The sequence below is a fragment of the Oryx dammah genome, unplaced genomic scaffold (genome assembly GCF_014754425.2).
Source record: "Oryx dammah isolate SB20612 unplaced genomic scaffold, SCBI_Odam_1.1 HiC_scaffold_19, whole genome shotgun sequence".
In the NCBI taxonomy this organism is placed as follows: domain Eukaryota; kingdom Metazoa; phylum Chordata; class Mammalia; order Artiodactyla; family Bovidae; genus Oryx; species Oryx dammah.
This window is the reverse complement of record NW_024070203.1, coordinates 90,677,504-90,701,905: the sequence shown is the minus strand read 5'-3', so window position 1 is coordinate 90,701,905 and position 24,402 is coordinate 90,677,504. Positions and strand designations below refer to the sequence as shown.

Here is a 24,402-nt window from a genome sequence, read left to right as displayed (position 1 = left end):
TCTCTCTCTTGACATAGAACTTAAGCTAGTTACATATAGTGTGACTTCAAATAAAATGCAGTTACATTGGTCAGTAGTTACAAGGTGCTTACTCTGATATTCTTTACCAGATTTACTATTTTTGGTTTTAGTTATTAGTAACCATGGGTGATTGCTCCTTGTTAGTTCATTTATACATATCATTAGTCCCATCCTTCAATATTCTTCAGGAAAGTTAGCTTAAGTTCAGCTTCCTCACAGCAGACATAATTCTCTCAATTGACTAGAATACCATAATTTTGTTGTTTGAAAATTCTGAGGTTGCATACAAGCATATATCTTTCTAAACATGCCTTGTATAAAGAATATATGTATAGCGTATGCAGAATGAAAGTGAAAGTGTTAGTCGCTTAGTGTCTGACTCTTTGTAACCCCATGGGCTGTATCCCACCCAGCTCCCCATCCATGGGATTTCCCAGGCAAGAATACTGAAGTGGGCTGCCATCTCCTTCTCCAGCGAATATTCCTGATGCAGGGATCAAACCCAGGTCCCCTGCACTGCAGGCAGATTCTTTACCATCTGAGCCAACAGTATATGGAGTGCCTATTAAAATAACATGTTTTATTGAAAGCATAATAAAGCAAACATGATAAATATCTCCCAAACTTCTACTATTTTCATTGAAGTATAGTTAATTTACAACATTGTGTTAGCTTCAAATGTACAGCAAAATGATTCATGTATATGTGTGTGTGTGTGGTTTGTCTTGCATATTCTTTTCCATTATAAGCTATTGAAGGATTTGAATATAATTACCTGTGCTATATACTGGGTCCTTGTTGGTTATATATTTTATATATAGTAACGTGTATCTGCTCATTCTAAACTCCTGATTTCTCTCTTCTATCCTTCCCCTTTGGTAACGATAAATTTTCTTCTTTGCCTGTGAGTCTGTTTCTGTTCTGAAAATAAGTTCATTTATATTATTTTTTTCAAGATTCCTCATGTAAGCAATGTCATATGATATTTGCCTGAGTCTATCTGACTTCGTCAGTATAACAATCTCTAGGTACACGCGTGTTGCTGCAAATGGCATTATTTAATTCGTTTTTATTAAGCAGTAAACTTCCATTTTATATGCGGCACACCTTCCTAATTCACTCACTTGTTGATGGACATTTACGTTGCTTCCGTGTCGTACCTACTGTGAATAGTGCACCTGTGAACACTGGGATGTATATATGGATCGCGGGTTTTGTCTTTTCCAGAGGTATGCTGGGAATGGAGTTTCTGGACCTTATGTTAGACCTATATCTATGTATATAGATAGATAGATAGATAGATATAAAGGAGCTTCTATACTGTTCTCCACAGGAGCTGTGCCAATTTACATCCTCACCAAGAGAGTAGGAGCGTTCCCTTTCCTCCACATCTGCTCCAGCACTATCATTTGTAGACTTTTTGAAGACGGTTGTTCTGATTGATATAAGGTAAAACCTCTTTGTAGTTCTGACTTGCATTTCTCCAATATTTAAGACGTTAAGCATCTTTTCTTGTGCCTTTTGGTCATCTGTGTGTCTTCTTTAGAGAAATGTCATGCAGAAAAGACCAATAAAAATGTAGGTCTTCTGCCTGCTTTTTGACTGGGTTTTTTTTTTTTTTTCTGATGTTGAGTTGCATATGCTGTTTGTATATTTTCTTTGTTTTTCTTTTATTTATTTATTCATTTATTTCTAATTTTACTTTATTTTACTTTACAATACTGTATTCGTTTTGCCGTACATTGACATGAATCCACCACGGGTGTACATGAGTACCCAATCCTGAACCCCCCTCCCCCCTCCCACCCCATATCATCTCTCTGGATCATCCCCATGCACCAGCCCCAAGCATCCTGTATCCTGCCTCGAACATAGACTGGCGATCCGTTTCTTACATGATAGTATACATGTTTCAAAGCCATTCTCCCAAATCATCCCACCTCTCCCTCTCCCTCTCCCTCAGAGTCCAAAAGTCCATTCTATACATCTGTGTCTCTTTTGCTGTCTCGCATACAGGGTTATCATTACCATCTTTCTAAATTCCATATATATGTGTGCAGTTCAGTTCAGTTCAGTTCAGTTGCTCAGTCGTGTCCGACTGTTTGCGACCCCATGAATCGCAGCACGCCAGGCCTCCCTGTCCATCACCATCTCCCAGAGTTCCCTCAGACTCACATCCATCGAGTCAGTGATGCCATCCAGCCATCTCATCCTCGGTCGTCCCCTTCTCCTTCTGCCCCCAATCCCTCCCAGCATCAGGGTCTTTTCCAATGAGTCAACTCTTCTCATGAGGTGGCCAAAGTACTGCAGCTTCAGCTTTAGCATCATTCCTTCCAAAGAAATCCCAAGGCTGATCTCCTTCAGAATGGACTGGGTGGGTCTCCTTGCAGTCCAAGGGACTCTCAAGAGTCTTCTCCAACACCACAGTTCAAAAGCATCAATTCTTTGGCGCTCAGCCTTCTTCACAGTCCAACTCTCACATCCATACATGACCACAGGAAAAACCATAGCCTTGACTAGATGGACCTTAGTCAGCAAAGTAATGTCTCTGCTTTTGAATATACTATCTAGGTTGATTATAACTTTTCTTCCCAGGAGTAAGCGTCTTTTAATTTCATGGCTGCAGTCACCATCTGCAGTGATTTGGGAGCCCAAAAAAATAAAGTCTGACACTGTTTCTACTGTTTCCCCATCTATTTCCCATGAAGTGATGGGACCAGATGCCATGATCTTTGTTTTCTGGATGTTGAGCTTTAAGCCAACTTTTTCACTCTCCTCTTTCACTTTCATCAAGAGGCTTTTTAATTCCTCTTCACTTTCTGCCATAAGGGTGGTGTCATCTGCATATCTGAGGTGATTGATATTTCTCCCAGCAATTTTGATTCCAGCTTGTGCTTCTTCCAGTCCATCATTTCTTATGATGTGCTCTGCATATAAGTTAAACAAGCAGGGTGACAATATACAGCCTTGACGTACTCCTTTTCCTATTTGGAACCAGTCTGTTGTTCCATGTCCAGTTCTAACTGTTGCTTCCTGACCTGAATACAGATTTCTCAAGAGGCAGGTTAGGTGGTCTGGTATGCCCATCTCTTTCAGAATTTTCCACAGTTTATTGTGATCTACACATTCAAAGGCTTTGGCATAGTCATAAAGCAGAAATAGATGTTTTTCTGGAACTCTCTTGCTGTTTCCATGATTCAGCGGATTAGTATACTGTATAGATGTTTTTCTTTCTGGCTTACTTCACTCTGTATAATCGGCTCCATTTTCTAAATTAAGCCCTTGTTGATTGTATTATTTGTGAATATTTTCTCCCATTCTGTGGGCTTTTTCATTTTTTTATGGATTCCTTTGCTATGCAAAATCTTATCAGTTTGATTGGGCCCCATTATTATTTTTACTTTTATTTCTTTTGCTTTGGGAAACTGACCTAAGAAAACATTGCTATAATTTATGTCAGAGCGTTTCATGGAATTATATCTTATATGTAAGTCTTTAAGCCAGTTTGAATTTATTTTGTGTAGTGTATGTTCTAGCTTCATTGATTTGCAACTTCCCAACCTCACTTGTTGTAGAGACTCTTTTCCTCACTGTACATTCTTACCTCCTTTGTTGAAGACTAATTGACTGTAGGTGTGTGGGATTATTTCTGGATTCTCAGTTCTACTCCACTGATCTATACGTCTGTTTCGGTGTCAACACTATGATGTTTTGATTACTGTCGCTTTAGTGGTAAGGAATTTGCCTGCCCCTGCAGGAAACATAAGAACCATGGGTGGTTCAATCCCTGTGCCAGGAAGACCCCCTGGCGGAGGGCCTGGCAATCCACTCCAGTATTGTTGCCTGGAGAATCCCATGGCCAGAGGAGCCTGTCAGGCTACAGGCCAAGGGTCACAAAGAGACACGACTGAAGCGACTTAGTATGCATGCACACTTTGTAGTAACTGTCTGAATTTTGGGAAAGTTATGCCTCCAACTTTTTTTTTCCTGAGCATTGCTTTGGCAGCTCTGAGTCTTTTGTGATCCTATATAAATTTTAGGATGATTTGTTCTAGTCCTTTGAAAGAAATATCACAGGTAATTTGATAGGGACCACATTAAATTTTGAGATTTCTTTGGATACTATGATGCTTTTAGCAGTATTAATTCTTCCAATCCAAAAGCTTGTAATATTCTTCCATTTCTCTGAATTATTTTTAATTTTCTTTATCAATGTTTTTATTTCTCAGTGTATAATTCTTTCACCTCTTTGGTTCTGTATTTTTAATGCAGTTTTAAAAGGATTTTTAAAAAAATGTTTCTGTCTGATATTTCATTATTACTATAAAATAAGAAACTGCAACAGATTTTTGCATGTCAGTATTGTATATTACTATCTTGCTGAATGTATCAGTCCTAGTAGTTTTGTGTGGAGTCTCTAGGGTTTTCCATACAGAGCATCATGTTATCTGCATATAATGACAACTTAGAAGGGAGGAGTCAACTTTTGTTATTTTAGTTTTGTTAAAGTACTCAACCAGGACTCTGAACATAATATTATAAAAGTTGTAAACAATGACACACTTTTTTTTGCAATAAAATGTTTCCATATTTAATTTTTTTCTTAAAATCTTAATTATATATAATTTTAAACCAAAAAAAAAAAAACAGTAAGAAAAAGCTTCTACTCAGATTTCCTACACTGAATTAATTATTTAGCCATCATCATCTATTGTTCTTAATTTACTGAGCACAGCATGAAGGCACTAAAGCAGGGAAGATTATTACCTTCAGAAATTACAAATATCCACTAAGTTCAGTAGTTATTACTATGTAAAGTCTGCTCCAAATGAAGTCTAGAAAAATTTGAGCTTGATAAATATAGGTTGAAGAAATTCATAACACCTCATTTGAAGTTTTCATGGTAAAATGTAGCCTCAGGTTAGAAATCAAACTTAATTGTCTCAGCCTATCTTTCTAAGATTGTTTTCTGTGGAGAAGAAAGCTAAAGAAAATTATTCTTCTATTTTGTTTATCTAGGTTGACTAAAATGACAGAAGGATTTTCTAGAAATTATGCTTAAATTTTGTTTAACATTCTATTTTTGTTTCATTGTTCATTTAACACAGTTTAAACATTTATTGATAGGAGAAAATAATTTATTGATAGGAGAAATGATTTAAACTTTGGTCAGGATTTTGTACCTCAAACTTCTTAAAAATCATTACTTGAGATACTATTATATAAAAATTAACTGGAAATACTAAATGATATAAATGGTATATTGGATAAGATACTTGTTAAACCAGGAGCAAACTGAGCTTTAAAACAAGTAATTACAATAAAGGATTAGAACCATTTTATCAATCCATGAGTTTATACTCATATAGTCATATAAATAAAACATAGAAGAGGAAGAAAATTCATTATAATAAAATTCAGTGCTGAAAGAATGATATTAGAAAATGACCACTTGATAATCTACATAGAAAAGCACAAAAATCATCAATAAATGCTGAAACTAATAAATAAGAATTTAGTTAAAAATAACAGACATACTCTTTAATTATCTTCCTACATGACACTTTTTAACTACAGAAAAATAGTAAATTTACATTTCATAAATGTAATAGAAGATGATTGAAATTAATATCACCATAAAGAAACAACAACAAAAAAATCTGTAGTTCCCAATATACTGTACCACTTCTGTACTATTCTTGTCAAAATTGTTAACCATAATTTTATCATGAGAAAATATCAGATTAACCCAAACTGGGAGACATTCCATAAAATAAAAGCTCTTATAATTCAAATGACAAGATGATAAAAGAAAACGAAAAAAAGGGGAGTAAAACCACCCCAGATTTAAGTGTACTAAAAAAAGCAATGACATCAATGCAATGAGAGGTCCCCAATTCAATCCTGAATCAAGATACATATATACATATATATATATAGATATAGATATAGATATAGTGAAAAAATTATAATTATAAATGGGGCCTGTAGACTAGCTGGTGATATTTTCCAATTCAAGTACAATGTTAATATTCATTTTGAGGAGTATTATAAAATACATTAAGAAATAAATTGCAAAAGCTGTTGGGGCAGATGATTAAAAACATTCTAGACAAACAGAGAGAAAGAAGAGACAGAATGAAAAAGTATCGTACAGTTACAAAGTATGAACATTTGTGGAATTTGTTCTGACTTTAGAACTTTGGCAGAAAAGTATGTAAAATGAGTCTTAATCATCTCTAGCGCCAGAAAATAAGGATGTGCTTAAAAAAAACTAAATGCAATAATAACAGCAACTGTTGCTGTTGTTGCTGCTAAGTCGCTCCAGTCGTGTCCGACTCTGTGTGACCCCATAAGTGGCAGCCCACCAGGCTCCTCTGTCCTCGGAATACTCCAGGCAAGAACACTGGAGTGGGTTGTCATTTCCTTCTCCAGCAACAGCAACTACTGGTGAATATGTCAAGAATTTCTTGACATACAAGCCAATGACAAAGGCTTTCAGTGACGAAAGCTGAAACACCTTGAACAATAAATTGTATTGGATTAAACCCAAATGTTAAAGGGAAGATCCATAAATCATCACTGATATAAATAAATAAGAAATAAATTATTTGGATGAAGAGATAAATCTCCTGTGCCCCCCAAAAAATCTATAAAGGATAAATCCCCAATTCCTAAGTGTGGACTGTGCCTAGTGGATTCCTTTCAAAGAATGAAATATAGAAAGAGGGTGAAAAAAGAGCATCCTTATCTTTGAGAAATCTGACAAGTTCTACCTCATCCCGGTGATACACTTACCATCAGCTGTTGATAGTATGTGCCCTTGATATTCTATGATGAAAATGACACTTTACCTCTTTGGTCTTCTTCCCCAAACCACATTGCTCCAGGTTAATAGTGAGAAAAATATCAGATAAATCCCAATAGAGAGACATGCTACAAAATAACCTGACCATTAATCCTCAATTTTGTCAGGATCATCAAAAGCAAAGAATGTTTGGTTATTTGTCACAGCTACGAGGAGCCTAAGGAGACAAGGCAACTAGATATTATATATTTTCATGGATGGAATCCTGGAAAAAGCATACTCGGTAAAAATCTAAATCCTTTGAGTTAAGGACAGGCTCTGCTTATTAACAATGTATGAATATTAATTCATGAACTGTAACAGTGCATCATACTAATATAAGCTGATAATGCTGGAGGAAATTAGCTGCCAGACATATGAGGTTCTACTCTCTTACCAACTTTTCTGTTACCTAAAACTGGTCTAAACACAAAATGCATCTTACAAGTAAATACATAAATATATATACACCAGTTTTTTGTGCTATAACTTTAATTTTTATGTAGGTCTAAAATTATTTCAAAGAAAACATTTAAAATAGAATGATTTATCATCAAAGAGAAAATGATTTGCTGGCAAGATTTGAAGGCTCAGCACTCAGAAGCACACACTCCAATCTCACCTCTGAAAGCAATTTTATTTTTAGCTCTTAAATAGCTATAACCAATTAGTATCTAAGTATTTTAAGTCACTCATTTGTGAAATGGAGGTATTATCTGCCTTACCTGTGTACCAGACTGACATAAAGTTGAAACAAGATATAAAAGTGTTACGTGCACTAAAAGAATTTTTAAGTTTTTTTAAAAGTCAAATGTGTGTTAATCACTCGGTCATGCCAAACTCTTTGTGACCTCACAGACTGTAGCCAACCAGGCTCCTCTGTCCATGGAATTCTCCAGTCAGGGTTACTGGAGTGGGATGCCCTTCCCCTCTCCAGAGCATGTTCCCTACCCAGGAATCAAACCTGGGTCTCCTGCATTGCAGGCAGATTCTTTACCATCAAGGCCCACACAAGTAAAATAGAAACACCCAAATTAAAATGTGCACTTTTAGGAAATGTAGATTTTCATTATTTTAATATTTTCTATTAAATTACTTAATAGACATTAATATATTTCTTAACCTAATGCCTTAAATAAAAATCAGGAGAGAGCTTGATGTAGGCTGCTTTCTCCCTTCATTTCTCAGTGATGCACCATTTTCTTCTTTGTTCACATGGTACATATTTAATAACTTTTTTCCTAAATAGACTTTAATTTTTGAATGCAAATCAACCTTAATTAGTGCTATTTCTGGATTTGGTCAGAGCTTTCATCTGGATTTTGAGAATTACTTTAGCGGGGTAATTTCTTCTTTCGTGGCTTATCTGTTTTCAGCTTAGCTCCACTGTGAACTATTCTTTGATAAAATAATCTATGTTTAAATGCAATTTTACCAGTGTTAAACAAATTAAACTAAAATTCAATTGGGTGGTACAAAAATTATTATAAGTTAAACTTTTACGTAATGAATATTGCCACTCAGAGTTATGTAACTGTGATTTTAGGATACCAGATGATAACTTTTGTAGAAATATCTACATAGTTGAAATAGATGATGGTGAGTGGATAGAACTGATAAACTGAGGAGTAAATGCCATATATTTTGGGGTAAAGGCAATTCTGCTCACAAGAGAAAGTTTATATTTTAATAGTTAAAAACACCGAAAATGCAAAACTGAAATAAAATAAATAAATCTTCATTCTTTTCTTTCAATCAGGGAATAATATTCAAAGTTTAGTTCATAAAAAATATGAGTTCAAATATTGCCAATTTAACAAATAAAAATTAACCTACAGGCAGGAATAAAAAATGAGGGAATAGAAAGTCTGTTTTCTTTTTTGGTGAGGAACAGAAAATTTTGAATATAAAAATGCTCATTTCACAATTGGTCTAAATGTTCATCAGTAAAAGAGTGTTAATTAATATCATATCAATTTTTATAAGTTGAGTTAGATAACCTTTAAAACATATTCATAAATATATACAAAGTTATATAACCTTGTATAAGTTGAGTTAGATAGCCTTTAAAACATATTCACAAGTATATACAAGGTTTTTAAAGATATGTCACATGAAAATACATAGTGTATTTAATGTACTGCCATTTATAAAAATATTTCTTTAAGGATATATACAACTATATATGTGTGTGTGTGTGTGTGTCTGTGTGTGTGTGTATTCACTGAACGTGACTAGGTAACGAAGTTGGTAGAAAAAATAGTTTTTCACTTTTAACAATGAGATTATAAGAGGTCTTAGCCTGCAATATGGCAAAGTAGAAGAATATTAGCTCATCTTTTCTTATAAAAACACGAAATCTACTACTAACTGATGAACAACCATCGGCCAAAAAAAAAAAATATTGGAAAGTGCCAAAAAAGATAGCCTACATCCAAAGACAAGCAAGGTGGTAAGAGGGGTGCAATCCTGATAAAATTAACTCCCACACCCAATGGATGGGAGAGCCACAAACTGGAAAATGAGTATATCACAGCAGCTCTCCCCCAGGAGTAGATATCCTAAGCCCCATGTCAGACTTCCCAACCTCGGGGGCTCTGGCAATGGAGGAGGCACCCCAGGAGAATCTGGCTTTAAAGGCCAGCAAGGTCTCATCACAAGAAGTCCGCAGGATGGGGGAAACAGAAACGGCCTTCTCGTACGGTATACAAAAGGCTTCACACACACTAGGCTCCAGGGGGAAAAGCAGTGACCTAGGAGATAGGGGCAGAACTATCTGCGAACCTGCTCATCTCAGAAGGTCTACCGTGGGGGGCGGGAGGCAGGAGGGACAAAGCCACCGGCATCTCTGGTGAGACCTCATTGACCAGAGCCTCCCTGGAGGCTGCTATTTCTTCCCCAGGGACTAGCTCTTTCCAAAGAACTGTCTGCTCCAGTGCTGGGATGTTTCAGGCCAAACAACAAACAGGATGGGAGCACAACCCGTCCATCAGCAGACAGGATGCTTAAAAACTTTTCAAGAATGGCTCTGCCTACCAGAAGAAGAAGACCCAACCCCACCTTGCAAATCAATTGGTAAAGAATCTGACTGCAATGCAGGAGACCTGGGTTCGATTCCTGGGTCTGGAAGATCTCCTGGAGAAGAAAATGGCAACCCACTCCAGTATTCTTGCCTGGAGAATCCCATGGACAGAGGAGCCTGGCAGGCTGGCTACAGACCATGGGGTTACAAGAGTCAGACACGACTGAGCGACAGAAACCACCGCCACCCACAAGAGGGCAGGAGTGAGACTCTTCCACCAGGGAGCCTGCACAGGCCTCAGCCTCATCCACCAGAAGCTCAGTTCAGTCGCTCAGTCGTGTCTGACTTTTCCACCCCGTGGACTGCAGCACGCCAGGCCTCCTTGTCCATCACCAACTCCCAGAGTTTACTCAAACTCATGTCCATCAAGTTGATGATGCCATCCAACCATCTTATCCTCTGTCATCCCCCTCTCTTCCTGCCCTCAAACTTTCCCAGCATCAGGATCTTTGCCAGTGAGTCAGCTCTTTGCATCAGGTGGCCAAAGTACTGGAGTTTCAGCTTCAGCATCAGTCCTTCCAATGAATATTCAGGACTGATTTCCTTCAGGATAGACTGGTTTGATCTCTTTGCAGTCCAAGGGACTCTCAAGAGTCTTCTTCAACACCACAGTTCAAAAGCATCAATTTTCAAAAGCATAATAACATTTTGACTTTTTTCAGTATTTTCCAAAGCATAGTAATATGGTGGCAGAGAAAAACTTTGGTCATACGGCACAAGACCATGAAACAAGTTAGAAACCTATTGCAAAATTTTCCTTCAAGTATATATTTTAGAAACACAAGCCTTCCCCTCATAATGCTTAAAATGTGAATTCATGCACATAGAATAATAGAAGAGATGTGCCATGCTAATTTGATTTTTTTTAAAAAAATATATCTTATTTGGCTCTATTCAGAATTTAGTTAATAAACTGATAGATTCTTTTTGTTCTTAGAAAGAGAAATGTAACCGCAATATATCTAGATTACTGCTTGAGTTCTGCACTCATTTCCATGATGATATGGCCCCTAATTAACTGTTGGAATAATTTTAGATTTTTAGAACTGTTGCAAAAATAACAGTGTGAATTAAATAACAGTGTTGGGTAAAGAATAAACATTTTATTTCACATATAGAAAATACTTAAATACTTACTGTAATACTTCTCAAACAACGAAAGTAAAGTGAAAGTGAAAGTCGCTCAGTCGTGTCCAACTCTGTGGGACCCCACGGACTATCCAGTCCATGAAATTCTCCAGGCCAGAATGCTGGGTTCGGTAGCCTTTCCCTTCTTCAGGGGATCTCCCCAACCCAAGGATCGAATCCAGGTCTCCCGCTTTGCAGGCGGATTCTTTACCAGCTGAGCCACAAAGGAAGCCTCCTATAAGAAATGTATCCTGGTGCATGGGGATGATCCAGAGAGATGATATGGGGTGGGAGGTGGGAGGGGGGTTCAGGATTGGGAGCTTGTATACACCCGTGGTGGATTCATGTCAATGTATGGCAAAACCAATACAGTATTGTAAAGTAAAATAAAGTAAAAATAAAATTTAAAAAAAAATGTATCCAGTCAAAAACTTTTACTGAGTGCTTCAGAATACAATGGTAAGTCAGGAAAGTACTGATTTCTGTTCACAACTCAAACTAGGCACAGTAAGAAAACTGGAAAATAAAGGATGATAAATCCCATGGAAATACATGAAGCATTATAATATTTTAAAAATGCTGCATATTTTTGCACACTGCCATGGATTACTAGCTTAAAGGGAAAAAAAATAACTAAATGAGCTTCCAGCTTTTGTTTAAATTCTGGAGACCATGAATATGCTCCAGTGCAATTTCATTTTAACTTTCAAGAAAGTACATGAGAGACTGCGCATCTGTGTGTGTGTGTGTGTGTCTGTGATATCCTTTGTATGTTATGGGTATTCTCCCATGCCAAAGAAGCTACAACATTTTGAACACCAGTCCTCTGAAAATAACAAATTTCCTAAATTTGATATTGATTATAATAAGCTTGAAAATTATACTTGCAAATATGAGCTACAAAGTAAAGTGTAGTACTTATAAGACCAAATACAAGTGGGAAAGAAAAAAAAAAACACATATTAACTTAAATAATCACAGTAGGCAAGTCAAGAAGGCTTAGATAAAAGATCCCAAAGAAGTATTTGATGATCCAAGAAGGGAGAAATGCTAGTGAAAATGCTGATAGTGAAAACAGTACCGATAATTGACATCAGGTCGCTTTAATCAATATGCTTTCCAATCACTATCTGGAAATCTAAAATCCCCAGAAGTTATTGATGAAAATTATCCCTAGGGAAATGTGTGTGTGTGTGTCACTCAGTTGTGTCCTATTCTTTATGACCCCATGGATTATAGCCTGCCAGTATCCTGTATCCTTGGAATTCTCCAGGCAAGAATACTGGAGTGGGTAGCCTAGTGTAATATAGACTTAACTTAATTTCAGCAGGCTATATAGACATCTAAAACCCCAGAATTATTTTCTTCAAACAATTTTATGTTTAGAGAAATAGAGGTAAAAATATATAGTGTAGTATTTTCAAAAATTCTTTAAAAAGTATCATGATTGTGCTAAATTGCATTTTCCTAATTTAGAAGAAAATTACACAATTGCATTTGCAATCTAGTAATAATCTTGGGATTACTGGCCCATCAGCTAAGTCATTTACATAAAGCAGACAGAAATTCATTACTTTTAAAAATTAGTTGCAATGAATAAGCCAGCAAGGTACAAGACCTTTATTAAATAGATTTCAACAAGATTTTTGAAACTGCAAAACCAAGATGTGATAATCTAATGTGTTTCAGGAAATGCTATTAAATACCATTTAGGCTTTCAGATGTCCTAAATTATAGACCAATTACTTTTCACATTGATTTTTATCTTTTAATTTCTTACCCTTCTCTGTTAATGTTCTTTAATGTCTCATAAATGAAAAAAATAAAAACTCATTCTAGCATACACTGTGGTCTCTACTGAAATCAGATAAATAAATTCCATTGCACATTATAAACATAAACAAATACAATTCCTTTCTTTAAAAAATACAATTAATTTAAAAATAAAGGCTAAATATCTCTAATTAAAAACAATATTCCACCTGAAAGGTGTGATATTCCTTCTGACATAGTTTGTGTTTCTGAGTATCACTAGAATGAAAGGAAATGATATTTTAAGGTCTCTCTTTGAAAACTCCTAACCATAATTAAGTTCTGGACATAGTCTCTTTTCACATAGTGCACAGTTCTTTTAATTAGATTTAAACCATCTTTTTTTTCTTAACTATAACCACTTGAATGCAACACAAATTATAGCAATTTAGATATCACTTTCAACCTCTTAAAAAGATTTAATGCATTTCTTTGCATTTCATTTAGCCAATATGGTAAGCGACTTTTGCACTTTTCTCTAAGCTTCATTAGAGATTTTTTTTAATGTTTTTAATATTCTGACAGAATAATAAAATAATATCATACATATTTATAAGCATATAAAATGGAAGTCACTCTGAATGGTTCTTAACATCTTGTAAAACCTCTCTGGTTGACCTCTGTGACTTGAGTTACACTAAATAGCTTATTTTTAATTATCATACAAGATTACTTTTTCTCATTCATATAAATATACCCATCTTAATTAAACTAATAATCAGACTAGAGATTTTTCTATGTTTAATTTTCCAATCTGCAACAGAAAGTTAAATAGACAATCAAAAGCTAAATATAACAGCAAAACACACGTAAAATTTGCTTTTACTTCATATACATAAGTAGGGCTTCCCTGGTGGCTCAGAGGTTAAAGCGTCTGCCTGCAATGCAGGAGACCTGGGTTCGATCCCTGGGTAGGGAAGATGCCCTGGAGAAGGAAATGGCAACCCACTCCAGTATTCTTGCCTGGAGAATCCCATGGACAGAGGAGCCTGGTGGGCTACAGTCCACAGTCCACCATGTCGACATGACTGAGCAATCGTGTCAATCAAAAGACAATAGATAAACAATCAAAAACTAAATATAACAGTAAAACACATATAAAATTTGCTTTTACTTCATATAAATAACTAGAAATTACAAATGGAATTAAGGTAGACACATAACAGAGATGCTGCTTTCAGACTCAGATATAAAATTGCTTCAGGAATTTCTCTAGTCTTGTGATTTGCCACTAATTTTGAAATTAATTAATTAATTTGCAATTTGTCAGTAAATTAAATTAAAAGAGCACCATATAGGTTTTTAGTCATGTATAGTAGCTTAGTCGTATACGACATTCTGTGAACCCATGGACTATAGCCTGCCAGACTTCTCTGTCCATGAAATTCATAGACAAGAATAATGGAACGGGTAGCCATTCTCTTCTTCAGGGAATTTTTCCAACCCAAGGATCAAACCCAGGTCTCCTGCATTGCAGGCAGAGTCTTTACCATCTGCCCTTCCAGAGAAGCCTGATATAGTTTTTTCACCAGAGTACTTGCACCCTGGGGATTACTTGAAGCATTTCCAATGGATTTGGGAGTGCTTAATCATTTAAAAGTATTCAATGCCCAAGTAATTAACTTTTGTATAAACTCTTCCTATAACTGATCTGCCTGAGAGTGTGCCTTTAAGGCATGCTTCAAATTGTTCTCTTCCATCACTCATTTCCTTCCTCCTCTTGAAAAAAGAAAGCCATGACCCTCATCAAACCTGAACCTTGGCACAATGCCTTTCTTCAAAGTGTAAAAACTCTTGGAGCACCAAAGAGACAATTTTAAATGATTGTCCTGGGGGACGCCCCTCCTTAAGGGTAAGGGCCCCAGAAGTGAAGTGAAGTGAGAGTCTTCAGTCATGCTCAACACTTTGCTACTCCATGGTCTATACAGTCCATGGGATTCTCCAGGCCAGAATACTGGAGTGGGGTGCCTTTCCCTTCTTCAGGGCATCTTTCCAACCAAGGGATCAAACCCAGTCTCCCACATTGCAAGTGGATTCTTTACCAGCTGAGCCACAAGGGAAGCCTGCAGACTGAAAAGTGATTACTTGGTTGCAAATCCCAGCCCTGACATTTTGTCCTGCCTTAATTTGACCCTCTTCAAAATGGAGATAACAGTACTTATTTCAGAAGGCTGAAATAAAATTTAAGAGTTTGAATAATGTTACAAGTGTTTAAAACATGCTTAAGATGTAATGAATTTTTAAAAATATTTATTAAAATAATAAAGGCACCAGAAGCACTCCTAAAGTCTTCAATGTCTTGTATCTTGTCCGCATTTCTGAGTCTGTTTCTAAGCAGAAGGAAGCATAAGCATTAGAAACAAGAAGTTAGATCAATTGCTTAACCATTTCCACTCTTCCATTCTCTGACCATTTACAAGGAACACAGGCTCTTGAGGGCTTCCCTGATAGCACAGTTGGTAAAGAATCTGCCTGCAATGAAGGAGACCCTGGTTCAATTCCTGGGTCAGGAAGATCCACTTGAGGTGGGAGAGGCTGCCCACTCCAGTATTCTGGCCTGGAGAATCCCATGAAATGTATAGTCCATGGGGTTGCAAAGAGTCAAACACGACTGGGTGACTTTCACTTTCACATTTCACTTGAGGCTCTTGAGGGAAAGTCCAAGGGAAACAATGATACCATCAAATTCTTTATTAAAATACTTTGGACATTAAAGCTGCTCCCCACTCCTCATGCACACACATCTGTTTAGTTATCTTTTGAAATCTCAGAAGTCATCTCTAAGAAATATCATTTTATGGAAAGGACATCCTTCTTTAACAGCCAAAACTACAGGTGAATGAAGCCAATTCTGTAAAGACAAATATTTTCTAGGACTATCAAACATTTAAAAATTGACAGAATATAAAAATGAATAAAATTTCCCATTATTCTTCCAGACTTAATCTGAAAAAAAAAAAAAAGAAAGAAAAAAGGAGATAGAAATGGTAGAGATAGGGAGGGATAAAGGTGAGACGTCCCAGGTCACTCAGTGGAAAAGAATCCGACTACAAATGGAAGAGATGCAGGAGACAAAGTTTCAGTAGCTGGGCTGGGAAGATCTCCTGCAGGAGGAAACAGCAAACCTCTCCGGTATTCTAGCCTGGAGAATCCAGTGAAGAGAGGAGCCTAGAGTTACAATCCATAGGGTGACAAAGGCTCGGACACGACTGAGCACAGACGCGCATAGATATAGTATATTTATGAGTACTGATGAGTTTAGAATTTCTTTTGTCAAACCTGTTCAATAAATATTTATTCAAATTCATATCAATCCCCATCAAATTTCATCCTTTAAAATCTTTTTTTTAATATAAATGTATTTATTTTAATTGGAGGTTAATTACTTTACAATATTGTATTGGTTTTGCCACACATCAACATGAATCCACCACAGGTATACACGTGTTCCCCACCCTGAACCCCCCTACCGCCTCCCTCCCTGTACCATCCCTCTGGGTTGTCCCAGTGCACCAGCCCCAAGCATCTAGTATCCTGCATCAAACCTGGACTGGCGATTCATTTCATATATGATATCATACATGTTTCAATGCCATTCTCTCAAATCATTCCACCCTCTCCCTCTCCCACAGAGTCCAAAAGACTGTTCTATACATCTGTGTCTCTTTTGCTGTCTCACATACAGGGTTATCGATTTATCTCCTATTGACGCATGCCATTTTATACTCAAATATATTGATTTGTTTTACAGTACGTAATTTATTTATGAACATGGAAAATATTCATTCACAAAGTCTGACAAAATTGTTAGAATTATATCTAACTTTTATTATTAATTCTTACATAAAATTACCAAATTTCAAACATTTGATACTTGTACTCAAACATGATTAATTAATGAAAATCCTCCCTTTGCCAAAATTTCTATCTGATAATAATTTTAGCTATCAAAAATATTGAATTATATATACTAAGCCATAATAATCAACATCTTAACTTTTTTCCTTTATATTTGCTATAAAAATGAATAAATTATCATATGGCTTAGATTAACAGAAGCAGTCCAGTTTCATACCAGTGTTTCATGTCACTCTATATCAATATTTCATATGATTTATTAAAAGTATCCTTTTTCCTTCTTTAAATTGTTCTGATTTGTATAACAAGTTATATGAACAATTTAACTTTAATCATATTCATCTTGACTTGAGAGCTTCTAACAATATGTCAGAAAAATCCAATTAAAATAAGAAAATTTATATTTTAAAAAATTCATTTTCAATGCAGTTAATAAAATTCCTAAAGTTAAGAATTAGCATAATTAAGTTGGAAAATGGTATTAGAGTTTTCTTAACTGATAACAGGCTTCCCAGTTGAACAATCTCTGACAAAGAGCCAGATCCTGGAGTGTGAAGTCAAGTGGGCCTTGGAAGGCATTGCCATAAGCAAAGCTAGCAGGGGTGATGGAATTCCAGCTATCCATTTCGAATCCTAAAAGATGATGCTGTGAAAGTGCTGCACTCAAAATGCCAGCAAACCTGGAAAACTTAGCAGTAGTCACATACAGGAAAAAGTCAGTTTTCTTTCCAATCCCAAAGAAGGGCACTGTCAAAGAATGTTCAAACTACTACACAATTGCATTCATTTTACATGCTAGCAAGGTAATGCTCAAAATTCTCCAAACCAGCCTTCAACAGTACTTGAATCAACAACTTCCAGATGTTCAAGCTAGTTTTAGAAACGGCAGAGGAAACAGAGATCAAATTGACAACAGCCAGTGGATCATAGAAAAAGCAATAGAATTTCAGAAAAACATCTGCTTCAACGACTATGCTAAAGTCTTTGATTGTGTGGGACACAACAAACTGTGGAAAATTCTTAAAGAGATAGAAATACCAGACCTTCTTACCTGCCTCCTTCAAAAACTGTGTGCAGGTCTAGAAGCAACGGTTAGAACTGGCATGAAACAATGGACTGGTTCCATTGGAAAAGGAGTATGTCAAGGCTGTGTACTGTCACCCTGCTTATTTAACTTCTATGCAGAGTACATCATGAGAAACACTGGGCTGGAGGAAGCACAAGCGGAAATCAAGATTCCCAGGAGAAATATTATCAATTTCAGATATGAAGATGACACCACCTTTATGGCAGACAGTGAAGAGGAACTAAAGAGCCTCTTAATGAAAGTGAAAGAGGAGAGTGAAGAAACTGGCTTAAAAGTCAACACTCAGGAAACTAAGATCATGGCATCCAGTCCATCAGTTCAGTTCAGTTCAGTTCAGTTCATTATAGTCGCTCAGTCAAATCCGACTCTTTCCAACCCCATGAATTGCAGCATGCCAGGCCTCCCTGTCCATCACCAACTCCCAGAGTTCACCCAAACTCATGTCCATCGAGTCAGTGATGCCATCCAGCCATCTCATCCTCGGTCGTCCCCTTCTCCTCCTGCCCCCAGTCCCTCCCAGCATCAGAGTCTTTTCCAGTGAGTCAACTCTTTGCATGAGGTGGCCAAACTACTGGAGTTTCAGCTTTAGTATCATTCCTTCCAAAGAAATCCCAGGGCTGATCTCCTTTAGAATGGACTGGTTGGATCTCCTTGCAGTCCAAGGGACTCTCAAGAGTCTTCTCCCATTACTTCCTGTCAATAGATGGGGAAATAATGGAAAAAGTGACAGACTTTATTTTCTTGGGCCCCAAAATCACTATGGACAGTGACTGCCGCTATGAAATTAAAAGATGCTTTCTCCTTAGAAAAAAAGCTGTGACCAACTTAGACAGTGTATTAAAAAAAAACAGAGACATTACTTTGTCAACAAAGGCCCCTATAGTCAAAGCTATGGTTTTTCCAGTAGTCATGTATGGATGTGAGAGTTGGACCATAAAGAAGGCTGAGCACCAAAGAACTGATGCTTTCTAACTGTGGTGTTGGAGAAGACTCTTGAGAGTCCCTTGGACTGCAAGGAGACCCATTCAGTCAATCCTAAAGGAAATCAACCCTGAATATTCATTGAAAGGACTGATGTTGAAGCTGAAACTCCAATACTTTGACCACCTCATGGGACGAGCCAACTCATTGTAAAATTTCCTGATGCTGGTAAAGATTGAAAGCAGGAGGAAAAGATGATGTCTGGGACACAATGGTTTGATGACATCACTGACTCAATGGACACATGTTTGAATAGGTTCTGGGAGATGGTGATGGGCAGGGAAGTCTGGCATGCTGCAGTCTCTAGGGTCGCAAAGACTCAGACATGACTGAGTGACTGAACAGCAACAACCACAGGTGTTAGAGTGGTAAAGAATCTGCCCGCCAATACAGGAGAGCGAAGCTGAATCTCTGGGTTGGGAAGATCCCCTGGAGAAAGAAATGACAACCCATTCCAGTATTCTTGCCTGGGCAATCCCATGGACAGAGGAGCCTGGTGGGCTACCATCCATGGGGTCTCAAAAAGAGTCAGAAATGGCTTAGTGACAAAACAACAATAACTGAATGACATCAAGAACTGACTGCAGGTTTATTTATGTGATGGACCCTTTTCATGAGCAAAATGACCTAAGTATGCCTTTTAGAAAGCAATTAAATATACTTAATAAAATGCTTTTATGCAAAAACTTGTATTAACAAGTGTGTATTTAAGTTAATAATATCTCCGTGTTTCCAAATTGTTTTGAATTTATTGACTTAAAGAAGGTGATATTTCAGTGAAATAGCAAGTAGATAATTATAGACATTAGAAAAGGTGTAGCGGATTCTGTAATATGCTTTCTAGGAACTGAGACAGTAAATGACTCCATTAATATTAATAAACCCTTTGCAGTTCTCCAGGCTTTTGTGTTCATGTAAAATTGAATTAAGTGAAGTTAAATGTGAGTACTATACAAAAGTCTTCTTTTCTCCTCAGTATCTTTCCACATAGTCTGTCTCTCTGTGATTTCTCTGACCATTAGAGTGGTAGTACTGAAAAGACCTAAATTACTGTTATGATAGTAAAAGCAAAAAAGTCAACTTTTATGTTTGACTTTAGCCCATATAGACAAAAAAATATATACATGAATTTCCTATACAGTATATCACAGTTAACTGGGTAAATTTGGAAATATGTACAATAGTTTTTGAATCTTTCTATATAGTGGAACATAGCAGTCAATTCTAAAGGAAATCAACCTTGAATATTCATTGGAAGGACTGATGCTGAAGCTGAAGCTCTAATACTTTGGCCACCTGATGCGACGAACTGACTCATTTGAAAAGATCCTGATGCTGGGGAAGATTGAAAGCAAGAGGAGAAGGGGATGACAGCAGATGAGATGGTTGAATGACATCACTGAATCAATGGACATGAGTTTGAGTAAACTCTGGGAGTTGGTGATGGACAGGGAGTCCTGGTGTGCTGCAGTCCATGGGGTCACACAGAATTGGACATGACTGAGTGACTGAACGACAACAACAAATATATAATAGAAAGATTAAGCTCAGTGTGAGAAAGCTAACATGCAAAGTCTTGTTAATACAGTAATTCTGACCAAGAGCCAGGGCCAGGTTTTGGTCATACTGAAAAGTACATATGATGGAATGGAGCTAAATGTTTTTTTAAGTTAAAGAGGTTAATAACTTTAAGGTCAACTTCAAAGTGCTCACTGGCATGAATACTACAATTAGTGCTAATAATAGAATATGGAACATAAATAAAATTGCCTAAATACAAAACTGCATTAAAAAAATTCCAACCCTCTTTTGGATTTTTAATTTTTCAATTAAAAAATTGAATTAAATTTCAATTAGAAGAATGGAGAAACATTTATCTATAAATACAATTAGCTATAAAATATAAACATAGCATAATATATTAAACATAGCAAATTCAAACAAAATATTCTAGCTTTAACTGTAATATATGCTTTCTTCATTAATATGAAGTTAGTTAAATCTTTTACAGGAGATCATTTTTTTATCTGTATGAAAATCATAGTTTTACTTTTAAATGTGAGATGATGGCTATTAACTAAACTTATTGTAGTGATTATTTAGTATTATTAATATTATTATTAATATTAATATCATTAGTATTATTTAATATTATTATTGTAGTGGTTATTATTATTTTATATATATAAAATCATTATGTTGTAGAAGGCGACAGCACCCCACTCCAGTACTCTTGCCTGGAAAATCCCATGGACAGAGCAGCCTGGTAGGCTGCAATCCATGGGGTCGCGAAGAGTCGGACACGACTGAGCAACTTCCCTTTCACTTTTCACTTTCATGCATTGGAGAAGGAAATGGCAGCCCACTCCAGTGTTCTTGCCTGGAGAAGCCCAGGGACGGGGGGGAGCCTGGTGGGCTGCCGTCTATGGGGTTGTACAAGGTCGGACACGACTGAGGCGACTTAGCAGCAGCAGCAGTACATCTTAAACTTATACAATATTATATATATCAACCATATCCCAACAAGACTGGAAAAATATAGATTTTTAAATTTGTTTTAGAAGCCTTCTACCAAGGTACTGAAAGCATTCGCCTACGAAAGATGGGTAAAATTAATGCACTGATGCACTGCAGACTAGGCATGTCGTTACTTGACTCCTTGTGGTGAATCAAAGTGATCATAGAATCTGTTTTGCCTCTGATTTTAGCTGTATTACGCGCTCTGCAAGTCTGCTGACGCGCTGGGGTAACGACCGGAAGTTCTCCGTTCCTCCTCTCCTCTCCGCGGGCCTGAGTCTGAGAGCTGTCCTGGGTTACGGGGCTTCAGCAGTAAAGGCCGGAGAAACCAGGAAGAGATGTCTCACTATATACAGTTCAGTTCAGGTCAGTCGCTCAGTCGTGTCCGACTCTTTGCAACCCCATGAATCGCAGCACACCAGGCCTCCCTGTCCATCACCATCTCCCGGAGTTCACTCAGACTTATGTCCATCGAGTCCGTGATGCCATCCAGCCATCGGTCGTCCCCTTCTCCTCCTACCCCAATCCCTCCCAGCATCAGAGTCTTTTCCAATGAGTCAACTCTTCGCGTGAGGTGGCCAAAATACTGGAGCTTCAGCTTTAGCATCAGTCCTTCCAAAGAAATCCAAGGACTGATCTTTAGGATGGACTAGTTGGATCTCCTTGCAGTCCAAGGGACTCTCAAGAGTCTTCTCCAACACCACAGTTCAAAAGCATCAATCTTCGGCGCTCAGCCTTCTTCACAGTCCAACTCTCACATCCATACATGACCACAGGAAAAACCATAGCCTTGACTAGACGGACCTTAGTCGGCAAAGTAATGTCTCTGCTTTTGAATATGCTATCTAGGTTGGTCATAACTTTTCTTCCAAGGAGTAAGTGTCTTTTAATTTCATGGCTGCAGTCACCATCTGCAGTGATTTTGGAGCCCCCCAAAAATAAAGTCTGACACTGTTTCTACTGTTTTTCCATACAGCACATTACATTAGTTCCCTGCTGGCTCGCTCAGTTGGTAAAGAATCTGCCTGCAATGCAGGAGACCTGCCTTCACTCCCTGGGTCAAGAAGATCCTCTGGAGAATGGAAGGGCAAGCCACTGCAGTATTCTGGCCTGGCGAATCCCACGGACAGAGGAGCCTAGCGGGCTACAGTCCATGGGGTCACAAAGAGTCAGACACGACTGAGCCAGTAACACTTTCACTTTCAGTGATATAGAAGAAAAGGAGAATCACCTATGTATGCTTCATGTTTTTAAAGGAAAAGAGAAGTCAATGTGTGTATGTGTGTGTGTGTTTGTTTGCATTTTTTCCTGAGGTGTTCTACATTGTTAAAACTTTTTGACAACTCCCACAAATCTCTGTCTTTGTGGGGAAAACATTCATTATTTACCATGTTGAAACTGAAATCAAACATCTAAAAAAATTGATTGATCACTCATTTAAGTATACTATTAATAACAATGAATACATCTATATGTTATATTGTTATATTAATGACATGTTAACAGTATATATTGTATTTTTTGGTAATAGGTTATAACATATATTAACAACATATTAATTATAGTATAATTATATATTAGTAATCTTTAAGTAATAAGTATGAACTTATTTGGTATTATGAAATTAGTGAACCTCACAGACATCTGAAACATACCTTTTAAAGTAATTTATTTAATTGGAGGAAAATTACCTTGCAATATTGTGATGTTTTTTGCCAGGTAAGTTTTCAGTTTGTTACTGAATTTGAATGAGCATAATAAAGGACAAAAGTTGACATTTATTTACTGGTTTACAATATCTGAGTCTAAAAGGCTCTGAAATATGTTAAAATCTTAGCGAAGTTCAACCAATTTTAATGGACGATTTATTTTTTATTACTTTTTCAATATGAAAGAATATCCTTTCTATGTGTCATCTGCCATATTTTGTTTTGCCACTGTAATTTTTTTGTTCTTTATATTCACCTTATCCTCATTTTTAAAAATTTTTACTTTTTAATTGGAGGACAATTGCTTTACCATGTTGTGTTAGTTTCTGTCATACAACAATGTGATTTGGTAAAATATGGATCACTTCACTAATTTGTGTGTCTTCCTTGTGCAGGGGCCCTACTAATCTACACTGTATTGTTCCAATACAGACTCAAACTGATGTCCATTGAGTCGGTGATGCCATCCAACCACCTCATTCTCTGTCCTCCCCTTCTCCTCCCACCTTCAATCTTTCCCAGCATCAGGGTCTTTTCCATTGAGTCTGTTCTTCGCATCAGGTGGCCAAAGTATTGGAGTTTCAGCATCAGTCCTTCCAATGAACACTCAGGACTGATTTCCTTTAAGATGGACTGGTTGGATCTCCTTGCAGTCCAAGGGAGTCTCAAGAGTCTTCTCCAACACCACAGTTCAAAAGCATCAATTCTTCTGTGCTCAGATTTCTTTATACTACAACTTTCACATCCATACATGAACACTGGAAAAACCATAGCCTTGACTAGATGGACCTTTGTTGACAAAGTAGTGTCTCTGCTTTCAAATATGCTGTCTAGGTTGGTCATAACTTTCCTCCCAAGGAGCAAGTGTCTTTTAATTTCATGACTGCAGTCACCATCTGCAGTGATTCTGGAGTCCAAAAAAAAAATAAAGTCTCTCACTGTTTCCATCGTGTCCCCATCTATTTGTCACGAACCCGCTTTATCTCATCTTATGCATGCATGCTAAGTTTCTTCAGTCATGTCCAACTCTTTGTGACCCCACGGACTGTAGCCTGCCAGGCTCCTCTGTCCACGGGATTCTCCAGACAAGAAGACTGGAGTGGGTTGCCATGTCCTCCTCCAGGGGATCCTCCTGACCCAGGGATCAAACCTGGGTCTCTTACATCCCATTTATTGGCAGGTGGTTTCTTTACCACTAGCACTACCTGGGAACCCCTACTTCTCATGATAATATCTGCTAATTTGTTTTCTATATATGTGAGTCTCATGCTGGGAAAGATTGAGGGCAGGAGGAGAAGGGGACGATAGAGGATGAGATTGTTGGATGGCCTCATTGACTTAATTGACATGGGTTTGGGTG

The 24,402-nt window shown here is 37.2% G+C and overlaps 2 non-coding genes and 1 pseudogene across 2 annotated transcripts; 2 read left to right on the top strand and 1 right to left on the bottom strand.

Moving 5' to 3' along the window:
* The window catches only part of LOC120878846, a 60,510-nt pseudogene extending 37,061 nt beyond the window's left edge, over positions 1-23,449 (top strand).
* Positions 13,738-13,809, top strand: TRNAC-GCA. The gene has a single exon. It is a non-coding gene; the product is annotated as a tRNA-Cys (tRNA).
* Positions 23,393-23,497, bottom strand: LOC120879156. Its single transcript, XR_005724724.1, has one exon. It is a non-coding gene; the product is annotated as a U6 spliceosomal RNA (small nuclear RNA).
* Positions 23,498-24,402: the final 905 nt, after the last annotated feature.